We start from the raw sequence: 7,297 nt of genomic DNA on the forward strand, positions 1-7,297 counted from the left end.
TTTTAGGAGACATCGACGCCCAGTAAAGAGTGATCCCTGTCTCTTATACACATCTAGATGTGTATAATAGGCAGGGGATAATCATTGTGGCATTATACAGCGTATTTTGCTGTAAAATTATGCATCCATGGCTTAAGGTGGCGACTGTACCCAGCTAAGAAGCTATAGGCAGGGGATAATCATTGTGGCATTATACAGCGTATTTTGCTGTAAAATTATGCATCCATGGCTTAAGGTGGCGACTGTACCCAGCTAAGAAGCTCTAGGCAGGGGATAATCATTGTGGCATTATACAGCGTATTTTGCTGTAAAATTATGCATCCATGGCTTAAGGTGGCGACTGTACCCTGCTAAGAAACTAGGCAGGGGATAATCATTGTGGCATTATACAGCGTATTTTGCTGTAAAATTATGCATCCATGGCTTAAGGTGGCGACTGTACCCTGCTAAGAAACTAGGCAGGGGATAATCATTGTGGCATTATACAGCGTATTTTGCTGTAAAATTATGCATCCATGGCTTAAGGTGGCGACTGTACCCTGCTAAGAAACTAGGCAGGGGATGAACATTGTTGCATTATTGTGTGTTTGATGTCAAATAATACCTTCTCGGCTTAGAGGGAGACTGTACCCAGCTGAAAAGCAAGCGAGGGGATGGATATTGAAGTATTATTGCCGTATTTTAATGTCAAATAATACCTTCACGGCTAAAGGTTGCAAATGTACCAGCAAAGAAGCCAAGCCAGGGGTTAAATACTGAGTTAATAATTGAGGCATTATTAAATGCAAACTCCAAACCTTAGCTAACGAAGACATTGATGCACGGACGGTCTACCTTGTCGCACTCTGTTGAATATAATAACATGAAAAATACTCATCAGCCTTAGACCATTCATCAGACCTATGCCATCCGCACGTGTTGTGAACGGTAAACACGCTTATGTCACGTATGATTAACACGGCCGTCACCCATATAGACACCATTTGATTAACACGGCTGTCACTTATTAACACCGCTGTCATCCATGAACACAGTTTTATTAACATGGCTGTCTTCTGTAAAAACCGTTTGATTAACACGGCTGTCACCCATAAACGCCGTTTAATCAACACGGCAGTCATATGCATCGCCCATTAGCCACGAGTGATTAACACGGCTGCCGCCCAAAAACCAAGCCTGATAAACACGTCACTCGCCCACAATCCACGTACGATGAACACGGCATTCACCCATCAGCGCCTGTGACGTCTAAATCAGCAGAAGGGAAAGTGCCAGAGCAAGAGCGACACAAAATTCTCACCCACGCGGGAGATGCGCAGCGAGCTGGGATCGAGAGCACAAACTCGTCGCTTCTTCTTCTGCAGCGCCTCACAAAATCACCGCATTTTTCAGGTCCACTGAAGACGAAAGCGCGCAGTCACCGGAGAAAACCCCACAAAAGAGCAATGTGCCTTGCAGAAATGAAACCGAGGCGCGGTACAGCGAAAGGCGGTACCAGTTGCTATACTGCCATCCAACAAGTAAAGGGAGAGTCGATCTTAAAAAATTGTAGTCAAATGTTTAGGTGCATTTTACTGGTTTCCCGCCAGATGCCGCAGACATCGATCATACACCTGCTTCACACGCGGGCATCGTGCGGTCTTTGACGCAATTCTGGTGAATTACTGAATTACTATCTCTTGAACTTTTGAAAAAAAATTGCCATGACTTTGCAAATAAATTATGTAAATCTTAGGCTTCTCTTCGCGAGTAATCCTGAATTCAGCCACTGTATGAAGCGATCTTACTGTAAATGTTACTGCCACAAACACTGCTTTTGTTGACGCGATTATATACGATTTGTATTGATCAAGACATTGATTCGATTTACACGCCTAATTATATATATACTCAATAAATATTTCATTGCACAGGCCATACATCAAATAATTCCGTCTAAAGCGAACAAATTTTATCACTTGTTTTTCAATTTCGACCTGTAATTTAACTACTAACAGGAAGTCATGTGTTTAATATTTTTATTACAATTTTCATGCATTCGTGGCACCACGTAAGCAGTATAAGGCAGTAACATTCCCCGTACCGCGTATGCTGCATAATTCCCCATACCACATAAGCAGCAGTATCATTCCCCGTACCACATAAGCAGCAGTATCATTCCCCATACCACGTAAGCAGCAGTATCATTCCCCATACCACGTAAGCAGCAGTATCATTCCCCATACCACGTAAGCAGCAGTATCATTCCCCATACCACGTAAGCAGCAGTATCATTCCCCATACCACGTAAGCAGCAGTATCATTCCCCATACCACGTAAGCAGCAGTATCATTCCCCATACCACGTAAGCAGCAGTATCATTCCCCATACCACGTAAGCAGCAGTATCATTCCCCATACCACGTAAGCAGCAGTATCATTCCCCATACCACGTAAGCAGCAGTATCATTCCCCATACCACGTAAGCAGCAGTATCATTCCCCATACCACGTAAGCAGCAGTATCATTCCCCATACCACGTAAGCAGCAGTATCATTCCCCATACCACGTAAGCAGCAGTATCATTCCCCATACCACGTAAGCAGCAGTATCATTCCCCATACCACGTAAGCAGCAGTATCATTCCCCATACCACGTAAGCAGCAGTATCATTCCCCATACCACGTAAGCAGCAGTATCATTCCCCATACCACGTAAGCAGCAGTATCATTCCCCATACCACGTAAGCAGCAGTATCATTCCCCATACCACGTAAGCAGCAGTATCATTCCCCATACCACGTAAGCAGCAGTATCATTCCCCATACCACGTAAGCAGCAGTATCATTCCCCATACCACGTAAGCAGCAGTATCATTCCCCATACCACGTAAGCAGCAGTATCATTCCCCATACCACGTAAGCAGCAGTATCATTCCCCATACCACGTAAGCAGCAGTATCNCGGCCACTTGGTGCCGCCACGGCCACTTGGTGCCGCCACGGCCACTTGGTGCCGCCACGGCCACTTGGTGCCGCCACGGCCACTTGCTGCCGCCTCGGCCACTTGGTGCCGCCACGGCCACTTGGTGCCGCCACGGCCACTTGGTGCCACCACGGCCACTTGGTGCCGTCACGGCCACTCTGTAGAGGAAACTATGCAGGTGCAGAGTGGAAATAAAGATTTAATAAGAAATGCTAAACTCTTCATGTATGGTAGCCGCAAATAAATCGAGAAATTATACCGGTAATTTGTATTATAGTTATTTATGTTATTTTATAGTAGTGTTTCAGGCGACTATATCGTGGCAAATATGACAATCACAGATTCGAAGAAACTCTTCAGTAGAAGAACTCGAAATAAAAAGTATCGAAGTATTTCAAAAAACACACACAACATGAGTGGATGAATATGGAAGAGGGGTGAAGGGGCGGGGAGCCGAGGTCAGCGTAACGGAAGACCGGCGCCGCCGCTGAGCATCAACGCCGGTGACCGCCGCGACCGCCGCCGCCGTCATTGCGGGGGTTGCCTGCTGCTGCTGCTGCCTCGGACCCGCCAGCCCGTGGTCAGTCCGTGGACATCGGCCACCGCTGCCTCTGCTCATGCCTGCGCTCACGGTGCTCTGTTGAAGCGGCTCATACCTGCGCTCATGTTGCTATTCTAAAAATGCTCCCGCCTGCGCTCGCGATACTTTGTAGAAAATAATCATGCCTGCGCTCACGGTGCTCTACTGATTCGACTCAAACCTGCACATATAAGGTCCTCTGTTGAAAATGTACTCGCATGCCTTCCCAATATTCTACTCACGCCAGCACTCACGTGCCTAAGCAACCGCTGCTCACGCAGACACTTTGTTCTAAAGTGTCTGCGTGAGCAGCATTATTGGTCTTTTTACATTCATTCCTTGCAATTTACTTACATTCACGACGAGATGCCGTTTTGCGCTGGTCGTTCGTGTGTTACCTGCTTATATATTTACTTTATTCCACCCTTTGCGGCAATCGTGTAAATATTCACGCAAAATTTGAACAGTTATCACTCGTGAGCTTTCATCTTAACTGGATTAGGCCATATTTGGTCCACATAATTCCTAATATGATGTCCATAGAAGCACCATCATCATTATTTACAGCCCCGGGATCTCAATCCCTGCTAATAATAGGTATGTATGTCACGTCATCACACAGATATACCTTCCTATGATACGAGAATTATACCACTTCTACCTAATTAAAAATGATGGTAAATTCTAACACTCGCTACCAATAAATTGTGACATTAAATCCATATATGGTTATAGCATTCATCTAGAAAATTTGCTCGTTAAGCATGGCAAAAAAAAAATAATAACCAACGAAGGACAATGGATACCTCCATACCTCTGTTGAAAGGAATAGCTCCGTTGCCAAGGACTGCGCGACGTATTCTTTCTATATTCTTGCTACCGTAACTTTTAGCGCGAGCTTATATGGCGTTTTACCTGCCCGTATTTTCAACAACTTCTCTAAATTTCAATAGAATTTTAACCCCAAACCCCAACAAAACCCAACCCGGCTTGAACACTCGCTTATTTTAGAGACCATCTTAAAATTTGAAGTGAACCGCCTTAATAAAAGTGACACATATATTTAGCCTCCTCATAGATATATATATTCTTGTGGACTAATTAAGTAACAGAGGTCTTCTTACAAGATACTTCTAACACGAATATATAAATTATAGCTCAAGCTCAGCAAAATGCTTAGGTACAAAATTTTTGGGTTGATCAGTTCCGATAACCAGCTCGTTAATGAATCACCCTAATAAACAATTCTGATGCACTAAATCTAAGAGATGATACGCCACTGATGGCATACATTTTATGCGCCCATTCAAGCCTAAAAACCAGAATTCATGGCCCGCGTTGATTGAAAGATTAACTTTCAAACTATGAAATATTAAAATGTTCTTCGTAATATACTTGTTTTTTACTCGTTAGCTTCTCCGCATTGAATATTGAAAAAAATTATCCGGCTTTGTACCAACTGCAGAATCTTCAATAGGAAGATCGTGCGCGTCTCTAATGGGCCTATGACAAAAATCGCTCGTGACGCAGAATAAAATATCTCCCATCAAAAGATCAGTCATAATCGTTCATTTAGCGCTCTAATAATTCTGATCGCTCAATTTTACCACAGCCTTTGTGGCCTGAATGTCTGGACTGGAGGAGGGCATGTGGCCAATATCGGAAGGGCATTTTTTACGAGCCGAATTTTTAGGAGACATCGACGCCCAGTAAAGAGTGATCCATTCCAGCGACGGTCACGTTCTCGGTAAGGGCAGAAAAAGAAGTCGTAGGAGACAAGGCCCTTCACGGGGCCTAATCGAGCCTATGATACGACCCCCGTACACACGTATGTATGCTTGGGTATGTCTGTTACTTCCCATTTTCTATCTAATTTATTTAAGAAATCATTAATAATTTATTTATTAATATGTGGAAATACCGAATGTTCTAGAGATTGAATATTCTATGAGTATCATGTTGCTATTTTAATCAGAATTTACAAACGCATTTTGATGCTTGTAAGTCTTTTTATAGCGAAAAAGTTTTGTGATAATTTCTTATTAGTTAATAAAGAACAAGAATAAAACAGATTCCACCTATTTCATCTCATTGATATTGACACGTTTGCATGGTATGTAAAATTCAAAACAAGAATAGTCTTAAAACAAACACATAAGGTTTATGATGTAAGATTTTTCATCACTGGAATGAGCAACCCTAGTTCCTTAAAAATCATAGAACATGTTGTGTAATACTTCACTTCATGCGCGGACTGAATGATTATTTAAACAAAATTAACGGCTAATAAGTAACCTTATTAACCGATGATCGGGAAGTTTTTAGGTGACTTCAGTTCTCTGCAATTACACTCTTAACCTTCTCTAGTGCATATTTGGCTCCCTTAACAATACGCAGCGCACGTGGTTAGACGGTTTAACATACAGGACAAGATATTATTTTGATATGCTTTATCTAAAAGTTCCTTCCACTCTCACTTTTGGCGGGCGATGATACCAGGGGTTGCATGAGTTTGCCTCATTTCCATTGTTCAGTGGCATAAGACTCTGCTCGATTGGAGGCAGCGTGAGACATTTGGCTGACTTTTGACCCACCTGAGCGATTTGAAGAGCGGGTCACCTCGACGCGGCGGGGTAGCTTTCAAGGTTACATTCTTCACCAATTGGGCCATGGCGCCTTATTACCGAATCAATTACCTACAAGTTATTCTTTATAATATTTTATAATGTGATTTTTATATTCAATAATTATAATGTTATACTGATGCTTAATTGACGTCGCTAATAGTACAACTTGCACACTAATAAATATTGTTAAAAGTGCTAACATGAGCAGGAGTGGCTACATGAATTCGCTTGACTGTTACAATGGGACATTGTAGCGAAACTAATCAGTAATAAAATTACGGCACAGTACACACCTCTTATTATAACGATAAATATCAAAATTACCATACGGATGAGTCGACAAAGTGGTCTAAACGAAAAGACTTTGGGTTTGTCTTTGTTCTATGAAGGTATCTTCTATTAGCTGAAGAGAAGTCAGTTGCGTTGCGAAAGGCTCAGTTTTGTCTGTATTCAATATTTGTAGATGTTTAATGAACACATCAAGATTTGCCACTCAAACAATCCTGACGACAGCTCGTCAGCTCAATTATTTTTTATTATTTTCTATACCAAAGGCAGCGCGATCAACTTAAAGGACCGACGACTTCCTGGAACAATTACTTTAAATTGCGTCAGATTAAAGTGTGGACTTTATACTGCAAACCTGACGGAAATCTATATAAGCGAGACTTTATGGATACATTTAGTTTACACTCTGCATTGCGAATGCTTAGCTATTACAGTACCATCTATTTAGCAAATCTTGTTCATCATTCATGCAAATTGAGATTATGCGTAGCTAAACATGGTAACTTTGCGATCAATTTTGAAAATAATCATCACATGCCCAATGCCCTTCAGTCCATAAATAGTCAAATCACTTCTTAAAGCCGCGATCAGAGTGGCTTTTCGCTCGTCATGGGGCACCCGATACCATCAAAAATTGGCTTCTTTTTCTGACCGCACCTGCCCTGCAAGGTGTACTCGCGTCGCCGGAAGCGCTCCACTATTTCACAAATTAAATATATTGGCGGAATATCAGCGGCCAGTTATCACTCAACCAGTGGCTGCCTTCATGTTTTCCTTAGGGTAGCACGTCACGCACGGTAGCCCTTCTCGAATATCAAAGCAGCCGAGCAATTCTTCTATG

This window comes from Hyalella azteca, unplaced genomic scaffold, assembly GCF_000764305.2.
Source record: "Hyalella azteca isolate HAZT.00-mixed unplaced genomic scaffold, Hazt_2.0.2 contig1459, whole genome shotgun sequence".
In the NCBI taxonomy this organism is placed as follows: domain Eukaryota; kingdom Metazoa; phylum Arthropoda; class Malacostraca; order Amphipoda; family Hyalellidae; genus Hyalella; species Hyalella azteca.